Source organism: Armigeres subalbatus, chromosome 3 (assembly GCF_024139115.2).
Source record: "Armigeres subalbatus isolate Guangzhou_Male chromosome 3, GZ_Asu_2, whole genome shotgun sequence".
Classification (NCBI taxonomy): domain Eukaryota; kingdom Metazoa; phylum Arthropoda; class Insecta; order Diptera; family Culicidae; genus Armigeres; species Armigeres subalbatus.
This window is the reverse complement of record NC_085141.1, coordinates 49,803,199-49,829,151: the sequence shown is the minus strand read 5'-3', so window position 1 is coordinate 49,829,151 and position 25,953 is coordinate 49,803,199. Positions and strand designations below refer to the sequence as shown.

Sequence of the window (25,953 nt, the reverse complement as noted above, 5' to 3'; positions counted from 1 at the left end):
TACCACAGCACCATATTGATGAAGTGAGAAATGGCTGATTTTGTTCAAAGTGTTGAATTCTTCTATAAATGCTTGAATTGATCTTTGGAACTTTCAAAGAACTTCAAAGTCTCCAACGAGTTCTTTTAAGACCTTAACCGAACTTTATTAGTTCCTGCGGAGCTACTTGGGAACTTCGTTTGACATTTCAATTTGTTTTGCTTTGCAAATTTGTGTGTTTGCCTGTTCGTTCCGCATCAATTGTTAAATTGTGGTTTAATTTAACATTTGAGCTGTTTTACTCCAGAAAATCGTCAAGGTTTGTAATCAAAACGTACATTGCAATGGATATTCTTAACGACAATAATTTTTTTAATCGCAGAATGCCATTTGTCATCGTAGAAACTCGCAATTCGCGAGGGTGCAAGGAACTTTCTGTCGTGCCGGATAGAGTAGAGTGGGGCAAGAGTACGCACTTAGTTTTCAATCGATCATGTGGCCCGTATGAAGCAAGCTTCTGCATATCAAATCAGTGTCGATGATTCATATACTCTTCCTTTATGTTACCTAGTGGAAAAAATACTGAAATTATTGAGATTCGTTTTAGCAGAACCCTTATTGCAAGACAAGTGAAAAACGCACTCTTACCCCACCGGTGGGGTAAAAGTGCGCATCGGGTGGAGTAAGAGTACGCATTTATCCAATCATGTGCTTTAAGTATATATTAACACAAATAAGAGTTAATAACATTTAATTGATGTTTAATGAGCATATATTAGGGAATGTTTAAAGATTACGTAACTCTAAAAGGGGGAGGGGATCCTAGAAATGTGCTCTTTCATACGAAAAACCATTGTTTTTTATATATACAAAAAACTACAGAGGTAAAAATATATATCACGTTTCGCGTGGCGTATACAAAGGGATTTTCCTTAAAGAAAGTCCACCAATCATGTCATGTAAAATTTGGCTATTTCATCACCCCTCCCCCCTATCTTACACTATTTGTATGAATCCTCTAAAAATTATATGGATCGTCACACATCTCACAACCTCCCCAGCTAAACGTTGCGTAATTTTTTAATGTTCTTTTTGATTAAATGAAATTATCATTTAGATGAAGTTGTGTTTTCGTACTATGTTTAGGTGTACAGCAAGTCCTAATACAATTTCATTATTTCGCTTCAGTGCTTTGTTCGCTAAGTCCTTTCTAACACCGAATTACTTCAACTTATCCTAAAAACTTGCGATAATTTCGAATTATGTCCCTTTTTTCTTAGTTGTGAATCTTTACGCTTTGGAAGAAGTCTTATTTCGGCCGGAGATACGGGTTTGACATCATAACTTGAAAATTCATATGCGTACTCTTGCCCCACCGATTCCTGCGTACTTTTACCCCACAGTCCCAAAAATTATTTAAGTAATGGTTTTGACTTCTTGGAAAACCAACCGGATTGGTGTTCTGTACCATAAAGTACTCTATACAATAGGTTATCGAAATGGTATAATGTTCACCTGATTGAACGTATATATGGTAATGAAATACTAGTTGCGGAAATCCAATTATTTTTAGCAAAATGACCAAAAAGTTATCTAACTCCATATCTCCCTTGTTGTTTATTCAAATCGTTTACAATTGCACATGATAATAGTTGGCCAGAATACCTGTCAAACTGATGCAGTGCTGCTAGTTTATCTTTTTTTATTACTTCAAAAAATCGAAAACGTACTCTTACCCCACGCGCACTCTTTCCCCACTCTACTCTAAATGGCTGCGCAGCTCAAGAAGTGGACAAATCGTGCTCTGGCCTAACGTAAAGAGTGTGCTAGAACAAGAAAAGCTTCTCCGTGACGAAAACAGCTTGCCAAAAAAATCATGGTTGAAGTTTAAATGTACAGTGAAAAGAAATCCTATGTCATCTTTGACGGAAGCCTAACGCTTTCTGGGTGAATTGTCCGTAGAATCATCTTCCGACGTTGGTCAGCTAGCACGACGCAAAATCAACAAACGTCAGGAACCCGAAGACTTTCAAAACATGTTAGTTCTTGAAAATACACCTAGCTCGCAAATAACACAAGTAGGTAACACCTGCAGCCACCCCTATCGTTGTTGAGGTAAGAGAAAGTTTTGAGAACAAAATTCCTCCTAAAACAACAACACTGGCTCCGTCATCTACACGATTTGTTCCTGTTGCCGAGTCAATGATTCCAGAGAAAGTTCAAATCGTTCAGCAGTCCTTCCCTCCTGGGACTGATTCAGCCGTACCAACTGTAGTTGCGGTGAACTCCGAAGACAATGTCCAATCTGTCCAGTATGTGGCGTACCATGCTGTACCGACGATCACTCAACCGGATAATCCAAGAGAGGATAATCTGAGCGAAATTATAAAGCTGCTTCATCAAATCAATAATCGATTGGATCTACTGGAGAAACGAACAGCGAGTATCTCCACACAAAATGAATACATTTTGAACGCTATACGGAGATTTGGTTGCCAAGTGACGGACATTGAGGAGCAACCGTTGTTCCGATTTGATCCTATTGAACACGAACAACAGTTGTCTGATTTGGAGAACAAACTGACTGACGACGATTACAAATCATCAATGGTAAGTGTTAGACAAAATTCACTACTCTTGTAACAAAAGTATTATCACAGACAAACGGACAAAACAGTCAGAGTTACCAACAGGTGCCGATGGAATTTATTGCCTAATGTTCCAAGAGTTTTGTCTGTGGTATTGTTAAACTCCTGGCATTGGTAACGCATTTAGTGAACACGTAATTGTTTAGGTTTATGTATAATTTTTAACTTCTTTTCAGATTAAATGGTTGCGACTAAACGTAAGCGGTGACTGTGCGGATAACCGTATGCTAGGTGTACTCGACATGCTTTTCAGCAAAGAGTTTCAAACTAAGTGTACCTGGACAGGAGCTAGCCGAAAGGGGCCAAAAATAGCTATAATGCCGAACCGGAATATTCTACAGTTATTTCAACAGCTAGGGAGTGACGATTCTGAAATTGTTACCCAACTGAAGCTGGCCAACTTTTTCATGCGGAAGCTCAAGAACTCACTCAAACGTTTGACCGCTACCGGTATGCGCCGAGGAACTAGACACGTGAGAAGAGTAAAGCAACGGAAGGAAGCTGTACATCAAGTGAAACTTGAACATGATGGCGGTTCGGACGAACCTCTACCAAATCCATTGAATGATTGTGACAATTACGTGGATGATTGTGACAATAATCACAGTAAGCCTGAATTGGAAGAGCTTGATGAATCGGCCATTGATTCATCAGATGCATTGGATTGTACCGATATCCGTTCCGACACGAGTGGACCAAACGATTTTAGTGAGTGATATGTAGAAACGAGACCATATAAACCATATCAATTACAACATGTAATAATATTAATAATTCTTATTCGATCAGATGTTTTACTACGAAATGGATTCAAGTTACGTTTATTTTATGTTTTAATTTGAATTAAATTACATTGGCTGGTATTAATACATATTGTTTCATTTAGTTAATGTGTGTATCAATGGAATAAATACGTAGTTATCTCGATACTCAATGGCTACTAATTTGCACTTAATATCACAACAGCTGAAAGTTGAATTAACACTACACAAGTTGCGTTTACTTCCAAGATATATATACAGAAAAGATGAAACTATGGGATATGTAAAAAAATCAGTTTTCGATGTTAAAACCTTTCCGTTGATTTTCAGGTCAGGAGATTCCGAAACCTGATCAAAGCGTACTATATGATTTTCATTTGTGAGAAACCACGCGTTTTTGTCGGAGTCACTTAAGAAAAAATCTTCCTTCACGTGAATAACTTTTTTGCTCCCGCAGGTTTTTACACACGGATAGTTCGGCAGCCGCGTTCTAGCTTTCTGGGTGGTATAATACTCCTCAGAATTAATCTCCGACAGCCTATTAACCGCTTGCTCTAGACTTTTCCATCCACTTCGTAGAAGGTGCTTAATCCGTTGCAGTGCGTTTTCAAAGGGATACGCTGAAATCGTAGATAAGGGTCCGAATCGTTCAACTTCATCTACAATATGTTGGAGATTGTGCACATTGCTGGTCAAAAATTGTTCACCATACAATTCCATGTATTGTAAGACAAATTTATCCAACATTTTTCTAGCAACGTGCCAGTTTGACTTATAATGATTTGTGGACAACATTGTGACAGAACAGAACAGAAGTAGAAAGTGTTGATAATTGTCAGTTGGGAGAAATTCCTTGAGTACTACTATACTGGCATAATGCAAAAAACTACTGAATTCAGACCCTTTCCAAAATGATAAATGGTCTAACCCACGTAATTTACGGTGGATTTCTGACGGCAGGTGTATACCATTCAACATCTGCGATATTTCAACAGTTTGTTGGGTTGATAATTTTGTCTCGTAACCTAAGGTTCCGTCTCTCCATCCAAGAAGCAAACGTTTCATAACACCAAGGTCAATTAAATGCAATCGATCCCCGACGATTATGTCTTCGATCAGATCTAGATTAGGGACTTCAAGCAACGGTGTTATAGCCTTTTGATGATGGTTGTATGCCTTTTGCCGGAACTTTTGATCTGTTCGTTTTGTACTATTGATCGAAGTGAATACAACAGTTCGTGATTCATGTGAATATTCACCTTCACCTTCGCACTTAAGGCATCCGTTTTTTGAGTTGAAACTTGCAACACCTAAAATTATATGATATATTCGTGATTAAGAAAGCTCAGTGATACGAATCAAACCTTTTAAAAACGCACGTGCGGGTGAATCGCAAATAAAACATCTAAGTGCAACGTTGATTTTGTAGTTGTTAATTGATACACCATTACTTAGAACATCGATTAGATCTTCGACCAAGAGTTTCAGGAAATCATCCAGGCTACTTGGCTTGGTTTTGCCGTAAAAAATAGCAATTGTCATCGGTGTAATTTCTGGCATTTCCGAAATGTTGAATAAGATAGGCCAAAATTGTAATTTGCTGCTTTTATAAAGTGGAAGTCCGTCAATATTTATGTTGATCGAGATGTTCAGTGACTGTCCAGTAGAGCTGTGAAACAAAATTATGTACTTGATGCAAAGATAAAATGTTTATCTTTCACCTGAAAATTTCACTTAGGCATTGTTTGATACCATTGTACCAAAATTGTCCTCCAGCGATGTTGATTATCTCTGAAGTTGCCTTTCGAGATGTTCTCAATAAAGTTCTTGCGGAACAGGGCAACTTTTGTCCGTTGGTTTTTTTCCTTATTATTTCCATAATCAAATTTATGGATTCGTGTGACTGATTAGTTTTGAGAGCCCAGTACCTGAGACATTCATTCAAATCCATTCCTTCCAATACATCGTTTCCAAAGGATGAATATGAATCATCGGATGAATCGTCGACGTTTTCAAAAAGATCTTCAATATCGCTATCGGCATCTTCGATTTCGTATTCTTCAAAAGAAAATGGTTCGCAGGGAAGATTTTTATTACCTTCATCGGAATTTACATTTCTAGATGAAGTAGGTTGTTGGTTTTCTAGAAAGCAACAAATTAACATACATATATATACATATATATATAACCGAACTCTTTATATTACCTTGTACCACAGCAGCTTTGTTTTCGGATTCCCATTTAGCTAAGAGTTTTCTACGATGATAGTAAAATAACCCGCTTTTTTAATTGATTTCGAGAAATCCATTTTAAAATTGTGATAAAAATGAGAACAAAAATATTGACGTTTCTCTAGTTTCTTCCAAATAAACTTGTACGACACTTTAAAGTCGATCCAAAGTACCTATTACATTCTGTTTTGTACTTTTGGGTCTCCAATAGGTTCGATCTAACTTTGTCGTAGCTTTACGCGCTGATTAATGGAACAATTAAAACTTCGATTGAACTTTGAATGGAAAGTTCATAACAAATTCCGCAGTAACTTACGAAGAACTATAAAGTTGAAATCAATGATAGTCAAAAACTTAGTTCGCACTTTGCAGTTCTTTACAGCCCGCAATGGAACTTTATTTAGAATTGGGTTCTGTTTGTATCTATAGTATACTCTTAAACAGCACAAAAGTTTCATAGAACCTATATTGAACCAGATGTGAACTTCACAGTTCGGCTTTTAAGCAATATCCGAACTATTGGTTGCTTGGGAAGTGTAACAATGTTGATTTATTTTCAATATTATTCACACAAAGAGATTCTTGGAAACTTGAAAAAGCGTTTCCCTTGGAATATTTTCAAATGTTTTTGTGGCGAATGAATACCAAAAATCAATTCACCTATCTTCATAGATATAAGATCTGATATAAAAATAATTGAAATGTATTTAAAGATGTCATATGAGAAAAAAAACTATTATCTTTCAACTTTTACATATTTCCCATAGTAGATAAATTTTCTCTATCTTATTTATTGATATTGCTAAATGTCGAACAAATAATACGCCGATCAACCATCTTTCTACAAAACACGCGTGTAATAATCACCGTTTAGATCTCGAAAATCATGCCAAATCAGAACCGAACAAGTGCAGTTAGAGTGCTACTCTGTGCACTACTCTTTGAGAACCCCGAGCAAGATCCGCACTTACTCGCCTCTCTGGATCTGAATAGGCTTTGCTCCTAACATCGCGTGCTGCACGCAAAGAGTTTCGTGTCGCACCATATCCCTGCACAGCGCGAAAAGCGGACGACTGCGGTGGGCCGGGCACGTAGCCAGAATGTCGGACAGTAACCCGGTGAAAATGGTTCCCGACAGTGATCCGACGGGCATAAGAAGGCGAGGTGCGCAGCGGGCATGGTGGATCGATCAGGTGAAGATGACTTGCGGACCCTCCGTAGACTGCGTGGTTGGCGACGTGTAGCCATGAACCGAGCCGAATTGAGAAGACTCTTATGTACCGCACAGGCCACTTAAGTCTTAGTCTTAGAGTTAAAATAATTTTCTTGACTTAAATTTGAGTCACAATCTAAAAACCTATTCGGTTCTTCTGAAAAAGAATCATACAAATCGATTCAAAAAGTCGGAGGTACGCAATTTTTAAATTAATTCATAAGGGAAGGAGGTCGGTTGCCAGCACTGGTCAGGTGAAGGCATCCCGACGTAACTTTTGACAGATAACAGATATGGACATTTTGGCATATGTCATGCATGCGCTATATAAGCACGATTAATTTCCTATATTCCGGGGATGAAACCATCCGACTTGGACATTAATTTACAATGTTGTGAAAACTCATATCTGAATATGTACATTATGTGGAAGATATTGATTTGAAAAATGTATTGGAGGTAACCACTTTCCCTTCGATGGGACTCGAACCCACCACCCTCTACTAATTATTAATCAACTCAATTGATTTCAATTGACTGGCAAAAAAGTAAACATGTTAAACATTCTTTGAATTCAAGTTAGCTGAAAAAGGCGTTTGAGCGTTCAATTCAAGCGACTTGCTTAATTCACTCGCCTTGTCCAAAATTAGCACTGACGTCTAAAATGCATTACAAACGTTACAACCATTGAACGGTTAGTGCAATTTTATATCAAAGAAATCATGTTAAAAAAAATCCACAAGTAAATACCCACTGAGGATGTTTTCAAATGTGTGAAGTGACATAATTTGAGCTTTCTCAAAAGCTCATTTCCAACAGTACTGTTGAAACAATAATTCTTCGTTATTGATATTATGTTACCAAATCATGTTAAAACAATAATTTTTGTCCTATATTCAATTAAATGTAAACAGATAAAAACAACAATCCTACTTTTTAATTCTTTGTAAACAGTTTGCTGTCCGTGAACGCTAGGTGTATTGATCTGGGTTTTTTATTTGTCAAGGTTCTCTGCTTTGAGCATATGTCACTTATGCCAGAAAAATGTTGTGCTATACGCAATTAACTATTCTTAACACATCATTAGATTTCCATAGAAAACTTTTACATTCAATATGACACACTAGATCCAAGTGACAAATGACGATTTCCAAACCATCTTACTCGGTAACATTTCAAAACCCTTCAAGTGTAAACATCCTTACCAGTAGAGTGCATAATTTATTTCCATGACTCTATTCCAAACCATTTCCCACAAGCAAAGCAATGAACATGCAACCCGTGTCTTTCAACACCACTTAAGCCATACCAACTCAGTTACCCGTGTTGACATTACTCAACGATTTTTCTTTCCGTTCTAATGGACCAATCAATAAGCAAAAACTGCCGCTATGAAATGAACAGATTGCGCCACCGTAGACATGTTCTGTCAAACACACATGAATATTGTGTATCCGGAATAAATTTATACCGCTTTTTATACCGAAGTTGGATTTTTCTCCAGATACAGGCAACTTTCCCAACTTCGGAAGTAGTGCGCTGGATTCCCCTAAAGATGCGCTAAACAACGCATCCATTAGTTTGACAGATAAAACTTCGGAAGAAAGTTCGGTTCGGAAGTCCGGACTTCCGAATTCTAAGTTGGTGCTACGCCGACAATAGAAATATGCAGTGCCGCCGTTGTTTTGATGCGGTGAGTGCAAAATGAGTTACCATGATTGATCCATTCTCACATAGCGATCAATGCTATACCCATTGACCCACAATACACACATTCTTTGATTCTCACGTTCTGATTGACATAAACCAAAACATACAGTAACTCACCATATCTACTCTCACATTCTATATTTTCTCTTACTCTCACAGTCTATTCCTTTGCTCACTCTCACAAAACTGATCGAGTTAAACCGACGCTAACGAACCAATTAGGAGACTGCATACTTAATGGTTGCAAAAGTAACGCCCCGACGCCTAGCCAACAGAGCTAGACTTTAGGAATCTATCATTGTTAAAAACTAAAGTGAGAGACCGAAATAAAGAATTCAATAGTCAGACACCAATCGAGCATCATCGTTATTACTCCGAAAGTCAAAAATGAAAAAGGATTATTAAGGATCTTTTAATGTTCAACTTTGTATGGCGTAAAGTGTATAAGGGGAAATTTAGTTAATTTGACAGTTGTTTCAACAACATATCTGCTACTACATAGTAGGGTAACGGTTCCAATAGCGGAGGTATTAAAAGGTCCACAAAAGAAAATACTTTACTATGTCTGAAACTCGATTATGCATATCCACAACATGGGATAGATTAAGTTCGGAAAGGTATTAAAGGGTAACCGCCCCTTCTGTAGGCTTTGAACCCACGACCCACGACCAGTACGCTAGACAGGTGCTTTCCCTACTAAGCTACGAAGGACCTCCGTCGTCCTCCGCAGCTTAGCGGGTACTGATGAAATGTGTCGGCATATAGGGAATTCACTTTGAATGTACTGAAAATACTTTGAAAAAATCAATAAGCATATTTATAATGCCACGTATCATCGTAAAAACTATAGTTATGCACAATCTCATTAAAACCCCACTACCTCCATACTATTGGTGCTACCTCCTTTGATGGTACGGTTACCCTGGTAGTAAAAAGTGCATATTAGTGCATAACTTGTACCAAATATTTTTTTTTAATTCTAACATATTTGAAATGCCTTATCCACATTCATAACGTTTCACTGCATTTCATGCATACCTACACGACACACAGAAAACGTTTTTTGTAAGCTGTGTCATGCATAGAAGTCAATGCTGTTTTTATTTGCGCCGTCCAAAAAAAAAAACTAGAAATTTTACCACAAATTCAACTAACTTTCTAAATTAAACAATACTCATCCTAAACTTTCTTACCTAAACCGCCAAGATTCGTTAAAGAAATAATGGTGTTTGTGGTTGCTAAACCACATCAGCTCGTTACCGCAGCACTTGTCGTCAGCTCAAGGATTGTCACTGAAATGGCACTCTAATCGTCTTTGTCTCCATCGTTAACCGACTGCCTCATATATAGACTGCCAACAGACAAATGTTGAGAAACCATTAGCCAGGATTAGCGGGGAAGTTCACTTCCGAAGGTTCCGGTTCCGTTCGCAGCCAGCTGTGTATATTGTTTCCACATACTTACTGAGCAATGTGTGTGCTCAACAAGTAGATGGGCGATTGTGGAAACCCAATCAGTTGATACATTTTCAGCCAAGCACTTAGAAAACTCAATTATTGTGTGTGATTGATACAGTTCTTTCGGTTCGATCAGGTGCACCTATGTGCATTGATGAAGAGGAAATGAACTACCAAGCGCCTCCACAAATACTGATCAAACGAAGAATTGAAATAGGTCAAATAAATTTATGATAAATTATGAGTTAGCTCCATGCTCGGGACATATAATCTGCTCGAATATTTGATCCGTCTCAAATGCGTTGCCATCAGCTGAGCAAATATGGTAGCGAAAACATATCCAACAGCAATCATACGCGGAGGTATGTAATCCGCCTGATTGTCAACAATCAACGGGACATTTTCGAACTCGCACATTGATATTAATTTTACCAGCGGACATACAAGAGGGCGATAGAAGCACAATCTGCCCAATCCCATTATTTGCCAATTTGCTACCCTCGTCGGTAGAAATGGTATTGATTAATGTACACTAGATTATCTTTTAGCACGGTTTTATTTCATCAAGACAAAATTAATAATTTTAGCTTACGTCAACTCAATTGTAATATTATTTCAATTTATCTTCCATCATTATTTTAAACTAGTTAGACATTCATTCTTTCATTTACTCTATCAACTACTTGATCAATACTATCTTTCTTACTTGTCATATTTTTTTCTTGAAGAATTGACATTACGATTATGTTTTATTTAGTGTCGTTTGATTATTGTTGGTTGGTTAGCAATTATTTCCGTCTAATGTCGGTAATAATTCGAATGAACGTTTATTGCAATGAAACAATGTGTTCTTACTGGTCTATATACATTAAAATACCAGTGGAAAGCAGGTTCTGCATCTACGAGTTGAAAGAAACTAAACCAATAATTATCAACCTTATTGGAAATTATAAAAAATTGCATTAACTACGTAAACAAATGAATAACTGTCAGGATAACTATACAACAATGTGTCTTGGTTTATATGTTGTTTGGGTGATCATTTTCGCATTAGGCAGCTATATTGTGGCCCATTATAACCATTTCCACCCTCTTTCGCAGTTCAATACTGTCAGTTGTTGATGTGAACTCCATCCGCCGGATCTGCACCGTTGGTTGTAGGGTGCAATTACCCAATTACCTCTGAAACCGTGCTGCACAATTGGTACAGACGCGAATCGTATAGCTTTGTTGGCTGTGGCCAATAGACTGGCCCAGGAAACAAAAAGTTGTCTAATTTCACGGGGCACCCCCCAGGATTGTGTCTTTGGGTGAAAAAATCAATCTCTGAAAATTTCAGCTCAATCGCTTGTTGCATAAGCTGGCGCATTTGATTTGAAGTTTGTATGGGGATTTCAGCCAAAATGTATAGGAAAATACACCTCCGTCACTCATTCGATCTGGAAATTGGTTCTGATTGCTCGATTGACCTCAGAATTGCAAAAACGGCAGTTGGTATGCTACAGAACAATTTCACAAAACATTGTATGATGATTAAATGAGCTTTTATATAGGTTTCGGCTGATGCGATTCGATCAAAAAACCCAAAAATACACAAATCAGCTCCTAATAAACCAGCCGAAAATTATATAAAAATTCATTTAATCATCATGCAATGTTCTGTGAAATTGTTCTGTAGCATACCAACTGTCGTTTTTGCAATTCTGAGGTCAATCGAGCAATCAAAACCAATTTCCAGATCGAATGAGTGACGGAGGTGTATTTTCCTATACATTTTGGCTGAAATCCCCATACAAACTTCAAATCAATTGCGCCAGCTTATGCAACAAGCGATTGAGCTGAAATTTTTAGAGATTGATTTTCTCACCCAAAGACACAATTCTGGGGGGTGCCCCGTGGAATTCGACAACATTTTTTTCTCCCCATAGTAATCTGGGCCAGTCTAGTGGCCAATCATTAGAATTGGATTTAGGTTTTACTGCTAATTGTCCATACGTAACCAGAATCAACCACCCTGTCGATGAGATTAAGTGGATGTTGTGGATGCTTTCGGATGATTTCGTACAATTGGATTTGTTTAAATATTGAAAAACAAAACCTGCACATTTTGATTGTTCGTTCGATTGCACTTTTCTGTGTGCAATGATCATTTTTTCCAGAATCATAAATATCATTTAGGAAATTCAATTGAAATTTACAAAAATAGTTCAGAGAAAAGTGCTATTTGGAAATAATTTTGGTATCTGACATTTATAATTATTTTTGAAATGTTGCTCCTGAAATCAGTGTAACAGTTTCAACAAAGTTTCTTTCATCTATTACAACTAGAGAGAAAGTTACGTTTTCTAATAGATTAGCCTTATTATCTTGTGATGGCATACTTACGTTGTGCAAGAAACTTCATGAGACTTTTAATTACCTTCTTTGGCATACATAAAACGAGATGAAAATCTGACAGCATTAAATTGTAATTAATGCATTTTGCCGAGCTATTATGGACTGTCGGGCTGTGGACAGGAGAGAAACGAATCCACTGCAGAAAAAAGGCAAATGAAGAGGGTATGATAGCTGAAGCACAGGAGAACGTGGATAGAAACGGTATGCGGAGGTTTTACGCAACTGTCAATGGCGCGTGGCTTGAGACTGCGTCAGTGCTCACCATGTATAGTGACCGAAAGGGTAATTTGCTGACAGGCAAGACTATGAGGCAAGCCAGAGTAAACGCAACGAGCGATGCGACTCACGTAAAAGAATAACAATCATTATCAACAGGCTGTTAAATTGCACTGTCGCGTCGCGTTGCATCGCACGTCGCGTTTACTCTGGCTTGCCCCTATGGTGGCAGCCAGGTGGGAGGAGCACTTCGAAGACTTATTGAACGGTGAAAACATGTTTTATCGAGAATTCAAGTAGTTTTGTTTCAGCGAATTTTTTAGTATAAATCCTCTAGACAAATGACCTTTATGTGGTGAGTTATTTTTTGGATTGACAACCTTGACAACCTGTCTTGACCTTCCTAAAGATTTTTTCATTGGCCACGCAAAATTTGAACAACTTTTCATAACAATGACCAAATGCTTTCGTTTTTTAACAGCACAAAGCCATAAATATGCTTAATGATCTGTACTGATGAAAATGTCAACATTCCACCAAAGTTTGAAAATATTTGGATTTAAATTTATTTATTTATTATCAGATTAAGGCCGGAGTGGCCTGTGCTGCACATAAAAGTCTTCTCCATTCAGCTCGGTTCATGGCTGCACTTCACCAACCACGTAGTCTGCGGAGGGTCCGCAAATCGTCCTCCACCTGATCGATCCACCTTGCCCGCTGTGCACCTCGCCTTCTTGTTCCCATCGAATCGTTGTCGAGAACCATTTTCACCGGATTACTGTTCGACATTCTGGCTACGTGCGCGGCCCACCGCAGTCTTCCGATTTTCGCGGTGTGAACGATGGATGGTTCTCCCAACTGCTGATGCAACTCGTGGTTCATTCGTCTCCTCGACGTACCGTCCGCCATCTGCACCCCACCATAGATGGTACGCAACACTTTCCTTTCAAAAACTCCCAATCAAAAAACTCAAAATCGTCCAGGTCTCGTGTCCGTAGAGAACTACCGGTCTTATAAGCGTTTTGTAGATAGTCAGTTTGGTACGGTGGCGAACTCTATTCGATCGGAGCGTCTTACGGAGTCCAAAGTACGTACGATTTTCAGCCACTATGCGCCTCCGAATTTCTCTGCTGGTATCGTTATCGGCGGTCACCAGTGAGCCCAAGTACACGAATTCTTCAACCACCTCGATTTCGTCACCACCGATAGAAACTCGTGGTGGGTGGCTTACATTGACCTCTCTTGAGCCTCTTCCTATCATGTACTTCGTCTTCGACGTGTTGATGACTAGTCCAATCCGTTTAGCTTCGCTTTTCAGTCTGATGTAGGCTTCCTTTATCCTCTCAAAGTTACGTGCCATAATATCTATGTCGTCGGTGAAACCAAATAACTGGACGGACTTCGTGAAAATCGTACCACTCGTGTCGATCCCTGACCTTCGTATTAGCCCCTCCAAAGCGATGTTGAATAGCAGACACGAAAGACCATCACCTTGCCGTAACCCTCTACGCGTTTCGAAGGGACTCGAGAATGCCCCTGAAACTCGAACTACGCACATCACCCGATCCATCGTCACCTTGATCAACCGTATCAGTTTATCCGGAAATCCGTTTTCGTGCATTAACTGCCATAGCTGGTCCCGATCGATTGTATCATATGCGGCTTTGAAGTCGATAAATAGATAATGTGTGGGCACGTTGTATTCGCGGCATTTCTGCAATACCTGACGTATGGCGAACACCTGGTCTGTGGTAGAGCGTTCACCTATAAATCCCGCCTGGTACTGCCCCACGAACTTTCTTGCAATTGGTGTTAGTCGGCGGCATTAAATTTGGGAGAGTACCTTGTAGGGCGGCGTTCAGCAATGTGATTGCGCGGTAGTTGCTACAATCCAGCTTATCGCCCTTTTTGTAGATGGGACATACGACACCTTCCATCCACTCCTGCGGCAGGACCTCATCCTCCCAAACCCTGGTAATCACCCAGTGCAGCGCTCTAGCTAGTGCCTCACCACCGTGTTTAAACAGCTCTCCTGGTAGTTGGTCAACCCCAGGGGCTTTGTTGTTTTTCAGCCGGCCGATCTCCTCCTAGATTTCCTGGAGATTCGGAGCTGGAAGTCGCATGTCCTGCGCGCGTGCTCCTAGGTTCATTACCATACCGCCACCGTTGTCTGCCATATCGCCATTCAGGTGCTCTTCGTAGTGCTGCCGCCACCTTTGGTTCACCTCACGCTCGTTTGTAAGAAGGTTCCCGTTTATATCCTTACACATATCGGGCTGTGGCACGTGGCCCTTACGTGAACGGTTCAACTTCTCATAGAACTTTCGTGCGTTATTAGCGCGGTACAGTAGCTCCGTCTCTTCACGGTCTCGATCTTCCTGCTGGCGCTTTTTCCTCCGGAAAATCGAGTTTTGTCTGTTCCGCGCCCGTTTGTATCGTGCCTCGTTCGCCTTCGTGCGGTGTTGCAGCAATCTCGCCCATGCTGCATTCTTCTCCTCAACTAACTGCTCACATTCGCCGTCATACCAGTCGTTTCTCTGATCCGGAGCCACCGTGCCTAGTGCAGCGGTTGCGGTGCTTCCAATGGCGGATCGAATATCTCTCCAGCCCTCTCTAAAGAGATGCTGCGCCTAGCTGCTCTTCCGTTGGGAGTGCCACTTCCAGCTGCTGCGCGTATTCTTGGGCTAGTCTACCGTCTTGTAGCCGCCCAATGTTTAGCCGCGGCGGACGACTTCGACGCGTGTTGATCACCATCGAGAGTTTTGAGCGCAGGCATACTGCAACGAGGTAGTGGTCGGATTCAATATTCGCACTGCGGTAAGTGCGTACGTTCGTGATGTCGGAGAAGAATTTACCGTCGTTTAGAACGTGGTCGATTTGGTTTTCCGTTACTTGATTAGGTGATTTCCATGTGGCCTTGTGGATATTCTTACGGGGGAAGAAAGTGCTTCGGACTGCCATTCCGCGGGAGGCTGCAAAGTTTATGCATCGTTGGCCGTTGTCGTTCGATACGGTATGCAGACTATCCGGTCCGATAACCAGTCTATACATTTCCTCCCTTCCTACCTGTGCGTTCATGTCACCGATGACGATTTTGACGTCCCGCAGTGGGCATCCATCGTATGTCTGCTCCAGCTGCGCATAGAACGCTTCTTTCTCGTCGTCGGATCTTCCTTCGTGTGGGCAGTGCACGTTGATGATGCTATAGTTGAAGAAACGGCCTTTTATCCTCAGCTTGCACATCCTTGCGTTGATTGGCTGCCACCCAATCACGCGTTGGCGCATCTTTCCCAGCACTATGAAGCCAGTTCCCAGCTCGTTGGTGGTGCCACAGCTTTGTTAGAAGGTAGCCGCTCGATGCCCGCTTTTCCACACTTTCTGTCCTGTCCAGCAGATTTCCTGCAGCGCTACGACATCGAAGTTGCGGGGATTCAATTCATCGTAGATTATCCTGTCGCAACCTGCGAAGCCTAGCGACTTGCAGTTCCATGTTCCAAGCTTCCAATCGTGATCCTTTATTCGTCGCCTAGGTCGTTGCCGATTGTATCGAGTCGTATTATCTTCTATGTCGTTCGTAATAGTTGTTTTTAAAGGCGGCTTATTGGGCCTGCGCAAACCTCCTGTCTCGTCGGAGGGCCGTCGTGTCAGGGCTGTTTAGCGTCCCACCTAACACCAGGACTTGGGCTTGTGCGCTTTGAGCGGCACACGGTCGCTTTGTCGGAGCCTACTCGAGGATTCATGCAGCTTTTTATAGAGGTTTAACAGGGCCCACTGTCAAACCCCACCACATCCTAGGCAGGCGCCACAACTCGCAGATGGCCTGGGGAGGGATCGTCAAGCCCTTGGACATAGTCCCTGATGCCCCGGATTTAAATTTATTGCCTCAATATGGGGACACTTGATCCCCCATTAGTCACCCACACAAAAATTTTGCGAAAAAATTCAAAAAATATAAATCTGTTCTTAGGCTTCATTTTTTTTTTGTAGATTTGACAGATTTGATGAAGAGTTGGCAGGAAAAATTATTCATTGCGTAGATATCATAGAAAGGGGATCAAGTCTCCCCAAATTTTGAAATTCCATGTACTGTCGAATTTAATAACGAAAATCGTTCATGTATACGCTGTCATGTATAATGTTATTCATTTCACCACATATTTATATACAACTACCAAAATAAGAACTTAAAAAGAGCGCGGTGCGTATGGTACGGTATGTCCACGCATTCTTCAACCCCTGTAGATTTATGATATGTATCATGTTGAAGTGAATACTTGAACACGATACATCTCTAAGAATCATCTCTGCGGCAAACACAACGCAGTGGGCCTGGCCGCTTTGAAGTTTATGTCATACCACTGGTATGCTGTGAGCCTCAATATTGACAAGAAAAATTATTGGGCGTCATCTAACTCAATGATTTTCCAGGATGCTTTCTTTGTACTGGCTGCGTTTGTGTTCGATTAGATTAGATTAGATTAGAAAATCGTTCATGTATACGCACAGCAATTCGAAAATTCCACATATTTTGAAGGAAAAATATTTAAAAAATCTGAGGGCACATATCAATTTCCTCCGAATATTTGAAAAGTCGATTTTTGACAGTTCTTTGACAGAAGATTTCAGTGGGCTGGTCAATTAGTGCGAATGTCGGAAGAAAGAATAGCGAAAACAATATTCAACAGAGAACCAGATAGGGGCCGGCGACTTCGTAGAAGGCCACGAGCACGCTGGTTGCACGCGGTGGAACCTGATCTGGGGACCATGAACGTTCGGGGAAACTGGAGGAACATCGCCCAAGACCGACGATTATGCATGCAACTCAATTTACCCTCAATTTGGGTACTTTTATATGCTATCTAGTTCAAGTCGGGTGGTTTAATCCTCGGAAATAGGCAATTAACTTTGCTTGATCTAAATAGTGCGCAATCTTAAGGACATAGTTGGAAGAGTACCACGATGGCAGTCAATATGGCACCGGACCTTGTACGGGTCAACCCCACACCTCCCGCACTCCTCTCCCACCAACATTCGAATTCATCGAACAGCTTCGAACAAAAGTTTAATATTCAAATTACTAACCTGTTCACAGCATATTTATTCACTTCCTGTGATAATGAACATGTTTATCCAAAGAGTCCAATGTATTTCGGTTCGAATAATATTCTAAATCAGCAGTTTCGTGCCAATTTATTAGCCGTTCGCGATTTGGTGGATTTATCACTGCACTTCACTTCTTCTCAAAGGGCACTGAAAAAATCAAGGAAAAATCAATGTTGATTGAATGCAAATCAAACATCACTTTTCAAAATCAGTCACTTGTTCAAACCGAAAACTTAATATAAACTGCTATTTTTTCCCGAAAAAAAACGATTAAACGGCATCGGCAGCAGCAAACTAATAACTACACGCAAAAAAATGTTGCGGTCGAAACTACCATTCCGAGGGTTAATTTAAGAATACGCACCGACGATTTTCAGCAGACAACAAACCCGTTTCATTTTACCCTCGATTTTACTCAGATTTTACCAAGCGCGCAGTAAAAATCAACTGTGGTCCTGGTGGAATGTTGTTACATGAACTGAATCAGTGGTGAATTTGTCCGAATGCATGGTTAATTTAACTGAAAATTTGTGGTTGTTTTGAAAACATTGCGTAGTCTACAAAATAGTAATTGTTACCATGGAATTTTTTTCTGTGTAGGGTGGTTCAAAAAATAATTTTGCATATGATTTATAATTTGGGTGTCATCCGATGGTTTGGGCTGGTTTGAATAGAAGCTTACCGTGCACAGGTCGTTTCAGGTTTGTATGACAGTTGATATGGCGAGCTTAAATTTATCATTACACCCAGGTTTTTTTTTACACGGTTTGGTTTTAGTCGATTAGGACCTTCAGCGTCAATGAAACAATGAGTTAATACCACGAAAAAATTCACAAAAAATCAAAGAAAATTCAGGTGGTATTTAAAAAGCTTTGAAAGTTCGGGATAACCGAGAAATTAATGAATTCCAACCGCGTAAAAAAAACCTGGGTGTATTCTGATTCTGGCACTTCGTCATTGGGCGATGGCGAGGGGGAAGACCATATGACTGGAAGAAATATTCAAGAGCTTTTACTCCATAGACAATTCATATTGAATGGTCGTTCCAATAGTTGGGAGTCGATTTAAATCGAGGTTGCGAATCTTTAGTATGATAATTGGGTTTCTCAGAAGGCATCAGTGAAACGTGCAATTAAACAAAATATGTACCCAGAATTTGTCTGTGATATCTATCGCACCAGGGGCAGATACTTCTAGTCTAGTCTAGTCTACACTATCGCACCAGGGACAGATGCTTCAAACCAAAAGTGTGACATGGGGGTGAGTGGGGTATTAAATGCTATTTTTGCGTTACGAAATCAATGGATCTTTCCTGCGATGCGGTTTTCGTTCAGTGAAGTCTCTGGAATGTTGCTTTCAGCTATGCGGGATCTCTTTTCGCCAGCGTTTGGAGGGGATGCACTTTAGCCAGCGTAATAAAAGGTTCAGTTTCCCATACTAGTTTTCATATAAACTTGAACCGGCTTGCGCTCAACCAGTTTTTGTTCAAATCGGTTTTTGGAGGACACTCGGAGCATGGCACGGAATCGAGTGAGCGTGGTGGTGCTGAGTCGTTTTTGAAACACCCTACTAATATTCTTTGTTTTGACGTAGGACTTACGTCTTTCTTTACTATACTGGGTGTCATTTAGATTTTTGGAAATCGAGAGCGACGCTGGAAGGGAAGATTTTGAACGTTACTAGCGCCTTTATCTTTCGATGGATTTTAAAGATTTATATATCAATCGACTCGGACACTCTCCACCATTCTGCCTATTTCATTGAAACTTAAGATTATTAACGACAAGCTATTGAAAATTTCAATTCTTGTCAAAGCCAGTAAAAATTTCATATATAACCAATCCCGTGCATTCCTAACACGGACATCAGAATGCGGTATGTCACGGGCCTTCGGGTCAATCGGAAGATTTTCTTCGTGTATAAAAGAAGCAGTGCCTGCCGTGTGCAAGTCATTACAATTTGTGACAGCAGCGCGTACCGACGTGCTTTTCGTTCGTTCGTTCGCTGTTTTTACCTACACAGCGATAGCATACAGTCACCAGCGGTAGAACTGCCGGTGGGTCTGCGAATATGCAAGAAAGAAGTGGACGCACTTTTTTGTCATTCTGTGCTTGATGATGGTCGGATGCAGTGGTGCTGGATGCAATCGCATCGCTCGGAGTTCACGGCTAGAGGCCGATGATGGCTGAGGCAGCGAGGGCAGCGGTGGTGGATGAAGAAGAATAAAATTAGAGAGATTTGGTCTGCGTACGAAACGACACTTACTTTAAAACATGGTTGTGATTCCCCAGCAAAACAAATAAACTACACTGATGAAAATAAAAATTTGATTAAAATAGGGTATCTGTTCCTATACCAATACCAATAAGGCAATGCGCATATGAAATGCATTGATTTCTCACCCAATAATCAAGAAACATAAAAATAATTATGTTCGGCTCATGGAATTTTTATTTGAAAACAATTTGGTAACTTTAAAAAAGAAATTTTCATCACATTATAGAAGTATTTAGCTTAAAAACATCATCATCGCCATGCACCTATTTCAATAACATTCAAAAACAGTTAATACTATGCCTGTACCTATATCAATCCAGCTTTTTATTATAGCTACGTATCAACTATGGTAGTTCAATTTTGACACATGCTGTGTACAAGCTTTATAGCGTTGATCATAGTAGTCTGTGTACCGTTTTTAGATTTGTTTTGATTATGACATTATGACTAAAATATGATAGATGAGTAATTATCCAAAAAAGGAAATTTAAAAGTGTACTATATTGGCATAGCAATTCCTTTATAAATGTAAGTTCTACTAAATCTATTAGCCGAGATCCATCAATCTTAATATGATGATAACCGTTTCCATTCTTCATTAATCCTTCCGGAGGTGCTTTAGAATGGTATCGTACTATCTATGAGAAATCCATTGCACAGTCAACTGATGCGAAATCGTTTGTCTATAGTGTGGTAAGCGCTGTCAGCAGCCACATCCCAACTTCTAGGTGAGTTGTCTTGTTCGATTGTAACCCAACAGAAAGTTCCGATAGTCGTTCCAGATCAGATGCAACTTTTATTCTGGTAGTATCCAGCCGTATCGTCGCTGACAGGGAGCGTTACACATCTCCAATAGCTGAATTCCCGACAAAACACTCGGAAGGTGCTGGATGTAGAAATTGAAATGCAGCAACAGCACCAACCTAAACTTGACGATAGCCTGAACATGGGACAGCTTCTCACGCCTGTCGCAGTTATAGAAGAATTATCTCGTATTACAGTAACAAATAACCAACAAAACACCAAAAAGAGATGGATTGCTAAATTGTCCTACAAACTTCATGAATAAAACTACGACAAAAGCATGAAACAAGACTTGTTTTCCTGACTCGTCAAAGAGTACTCCGCACCTCCTGACGGTTTTGACTTACGGTTTGGTAATCTATGCATAAGATGTTCATGGTTACATCAGTTTTCTTGTGTATGAACAACCGATGATTTCAAAAATATTGATATATTCGAATCATTTCGACAAACCAACTAAAATGCAAGATAGGTAAAACTAATGTGTTGTTGAAGGTAAGTTCAAGCCAAGGGTCTTTTTATTTTATTTTTAAGCTTTTCTCAACAAACGGCTCATCAGCCGGAGCGAAGAGGTCGAAGATACGATAGATGATCCGAATTGTTGAATGCACAAGTTGATCCCAACTGGAATCCCCCATTGCATCTCTGCCCGCCACGTGTACCTTCGCAGCCATCCGCCATAGTTGTTGAATTCCGTTTCCTTTAGTCCCTCCTATAGAGTCCTGCTAGATTTCGTCGCTATCGGCCATCTACCCCACCATGTTTAGTAATTCCTAATCTGTTTTTCTCAACTAAACTACCGCTTCTGGAGATGTGAGCTCCAAACAACCCAGAGATTACAAATCCTTTAGCTAGTGGGTTATGTAGTCAGTACAGTTTCATGTCTAATTCTTGAAGTCTATATCTGAAACAATGAAAAACATGAAAGTACATGGCAATATCAATAATATACCGTCGACCGTAAAGATATACTTAACAGCTGCTTTTATCATCTTGATATTTGAAAACTCTTCAAAATAAACTGTGAAAATTTTGTCGCCTCGCAAACAATTCAGTAAGTATCCTACACTCAGAAATAAAGATAATCGTTGTCAGATTAAAATGTAAACGTAATTGACATTCCTGCGATTTAAACAGAGATAGGATTACAAAAGTATACTAAGCACAATAAAACTTAACCTTTGCTCGTATTCGGTGCTGTTATTATTGACAGTATTAAAAAATTTCGCCATATTGAACTTTGAAGAAATCGTGTTCTATCATTTTCCGACTGCTTCATCTTAAGCATCTCTAACGCGGTAAGATATATTTATTGAAGAATAATAGACCCAATTTGTTATCTGTATATTGTTTAATTATTTAGCTGCTAGGCAACTTCCCGTGAATATTCAGTTTCCGGTGTTCAACAAGAACATTATCAATTCATTGCTACATCAAGATATGCTACACTTTTGGGAGCTGAAGTGGACGCATAATGAGAAGACCGATGGAGTTAACGGAAAAGGATGGAAATCTCTTTTATTGAAACCGAATGAAAATGTGGAGCCGAAGAAGTTATACTTTCGCCATACATTTTTCTACGCAGTCCATCCCAGAAGCTGAATTATTGGTTCTAGATTTCGGCAATTATGAACAACGAGTTTCCAGCTACGCCATGAAAGGTAACAATAGCCTTCCGGCTTTATTGACTATAAACTCACATACTTGTATTTCATCACCAGTCATCTCGCTACCCATTGCAAATCTACGGAAACGTTCACCCTACTCAATCCTCAGGACTCCAGCCAGGAAAGAACTTAGCAGAAAATGTGGAAACATCATGATATCCCCGGAATCGTGTTTTCTAGAATACTTTTACATCTAGCGTCCTCATACCAGCTTAACGATGTGATTTATAATGCTTTTTAAAGCAAGCAGCGATATATATTGTATACGGCTCAAAAAATAATAAAGTAAAACATATTTATTGATTTTATTTCGAAATTATTTTTGACAAACATAAATAAAACAAAAATAAGAATACTGAAATATTTCAAACGCTGAGCAAACGGAATTAATATACTTTATTAGTTTTCTTGAAAGTTATACTATAGCTCGTATTACTCAAAGTTATACTAATGCGGTATTGTCAGAATTTAAACTTAGACGGGGTCAACCAGGTGAATAGCCAAATAGAATGACTTCTAATCTATTTAGCATAGATTTTTCTCAGAGTGTAGGCAACAAGAATTGTGCCATAAGAATTGTACACAGCTAGTGTCAAAACTTGATTCCCATAGTTGATTTATGGCTAGCGTAAAAATAAATTATGACAAACACAAAATTGAACTGATAAGATGAAAAACTGCAACAAAAACAGAAATTTTGTAATTATATTTCAACTCAAATACAAAACATTGAAGAATTCGGCATCACTGCAATCATATCGTTACGTATAGAGGCCTGAATAAGAGAAACGCGGATAGGTATGTGCCGCCAATCGAACCGTCAAAAAACAGCAGCCAATCGAGCAGGAGACCTGTCAAGCAGCCAAAATGTTGGCTCAAATACTGAAAACGGCCAAATTCGATTTTATACCATTTTTAAATAAACAAAATTGAATGTATTTTACATTAGTTTGCAATAATATATGCAAGTCATTTATAGATCATGAAATGAAATTCCATTGTTTATTGGATTCTATTGTTATGTGATGTGGACACATTTAATAGCAGATTGTTAGATTTTATCTAAATAAAGCATTTCTTCCTTTTCATGTGTTGTTCTTTGGTGAAGAAGATTGAATGCAGTGTTGGCAGAGTCATATTTCCTATCCGCGTTTCTCTTATTCAGGCCTCTACTCCTAACTAATCGAAAATCATTAGGAGGTATTTTTATAACATCAGTACTGGCATTCAGTAAAATTAATTTTGAAAAAAATCATCGAATATCATGTCTTTGGGAAAGTGTTTATTTGAAAGGGCATGAATTTTTCTGTCCATTGCCGATTAAAACAGCTGCCCGTCTCTGCCCCATCGCATAATCGGCATATGTGAAAAATACCCTAAATCAGCCTTTTTTTCCACGATTAATGGCCAAAAATCATTTTTTTAAACTGGATCAACGCCACGAATCGTGTATTTTACCAATATCTATGATTTTGAATAATATCCAATAGTAAAAGTGTTGAAAAAGTACAATTACAGATCAAATTTCATTTTTTGGTCTATCTTTTCAAAATAACCAAATAAATCATCACAGTAGGCTCTGGAAATTTGAAATTTTTAGCAAGGTTCATCGAAATTAAGTGATAAGCAACTTTTCTGAAGAAATCACACTTTAAAAACGCTGTTTGGCCAATTTGGCGTTTGGGACTTTTATGCGATTATCGCTAAAAATGATGAATATTGAGCAAAATGTCGGCATTAATGTATATTGAAACTTCGCTGAAGATACCTATGGTAAATTTCATCGTTTTAATGGCTGAGAGGTTTATTCCATGTTTGAACCAGGGCTGCCCCAGTGTGCGTTGTTCGAAATAAACCTATATCAAACTATAGGAAATCGCGTTGGCTTTCAAAATATAATTATATTCATAGTGAAAATGTGATGTGCTTTATGTGCTGTGAAGTGAATTTTGTAGGGATAGAATTATTTTAGCTTGAAATTGAGTGGAAAATAACGGCGTGAAAACAGATGAATCTGCTAGTAGCAATCGAACAGTGCATCAAACCATCAGTTCAGAGGTAGGAAAATGAAAATAAAAGTGCATTATAATTTTATCTTTAAATAATTTGATTCTTGTGAATTAAAACATTACTTAAATAAAATCTTGAATAATATTCCAAACATTTAAGAATGTGTTCCATCCATTATTGTGTACATACGATGTGAGAAATTGTAAATAAATTGATTTTTTATTTGGTTTATCGACGGTTGAGATTAATATACGGGCTGTTATTAATATGGGAACAGATACCCTAATTATTTATTTATTTGCAGAAGGCAATCAAAGCAAAGATGCACAATCAGCAATAGTGTTAATATATTTTAGATTAGAAAATTGCGCTGTATTACATGTATTTAAATGTTTTAAAACAGTCCGCAAAAAATAATTTCCATAAGAATATTTAAATAAACTTTATCTTATTATTTGTTTTTCATTTTCTGAGAAATTGTATGATTAAACTTGACGTAGACTCGGAGTTTGGAATCAAAACATTAAATAATTTTTCATTGGCGTATTAGCAGTACCTACTCTATTTTAGTAGGGTTACTGCTCCTTTACTTGTTTCTTATTGTTGTAATTTTTTCAGCAGTAAGCACGCATGTTAGCAAAAAGAAGCAACGAAATTGGTGCTGTATTCCTTTGTTTGGAAAACGGGCCAGTTCCCCTAAAATAGCACATTTTGCCCAAGTCTGAAAATTTTATAAATAGAATTTTTAAACTTCAAATACTATGTATCATCAATAAGAGATCTATAAATGCTCTACATTTTCTTGAGTAAATAAGGGCTTAATAGTAAGAAACAAAGCAATTCTAATTATGTATTTAATTATTAGTTTTATTTCCAGAAGTTTTGAATAACCAAATTGCTAATAATTCTACACAACATGGAAGTTGTCGGTTTCAATATCAATACATATAATCAAACTCCATAGATCCAAAAGTTAGGAGTTAAATGTAGATACGTTACCTTTATACAAGTCCTACGTCTACTCGCGGTTATGTTGAAAACATTACCCATCGCTCGTTTTTTATAAATACGACACCAATACTACTACAGTATATGACAGTTTTTATTGTACCAATACTTTCAAAGCTTTGTTTTGGTACTCAACCCACCTTCACCTTAACCAGTGCGTAAATTTACCCCATTTTACTCTAGTTTATTTCTTCCGAGTGAGGGATACAGTATTGGACAAAATATATATGCAACTGATATCTCATTAAACTATATAAAATTTTCAACAAAACATTTATCTAAAAAAACTGAATCTAATCATCTCTACTACACGGCGGATTACGTGCCTAATATCATGTTGTACCACGCATTCATAAGGAATTGGCGAAGTCGAATCAAAGTTCTTCTAACAAGTGACTAAATTGGGTCCTAAAATGAAGAATCGAATTTTTGATTTTATTTAAGGGAACGATGAAGCAGTCATCTTGAAAGC

General features: G+C 38.9%; 1 long non-coding RNA gene and 1 pseudogene across 1 annotated transcript; both read left to right on the top strand.

Annotated features, from left to right (window-relative positions):
- The first annotated feature begins 200 nt into the window (after positions 1-200).
- On the top strand, positions 201-3,390 carry LOC134224621 (uncharacterized; annotated as a pseudogene).
- Positions 3,391-21,922: 18,532 nt separating this feature from the next.
- On the top strand, positions 21,923-23,002 carry LOC134224825 (uncharacterized). Its single transcript, XR_009983077.1, has 3 exons — positions 21,923-22,094; positions 22,160-22,457; positions 22,518-23,002. It is a non-coding gene; the product is annotated as an uncharacterized LOC134224825 (long non-coding RNA).
- The last annotated feature ends 2,951 nt before the right edge of the window (positions 23,003-25,953 follow it).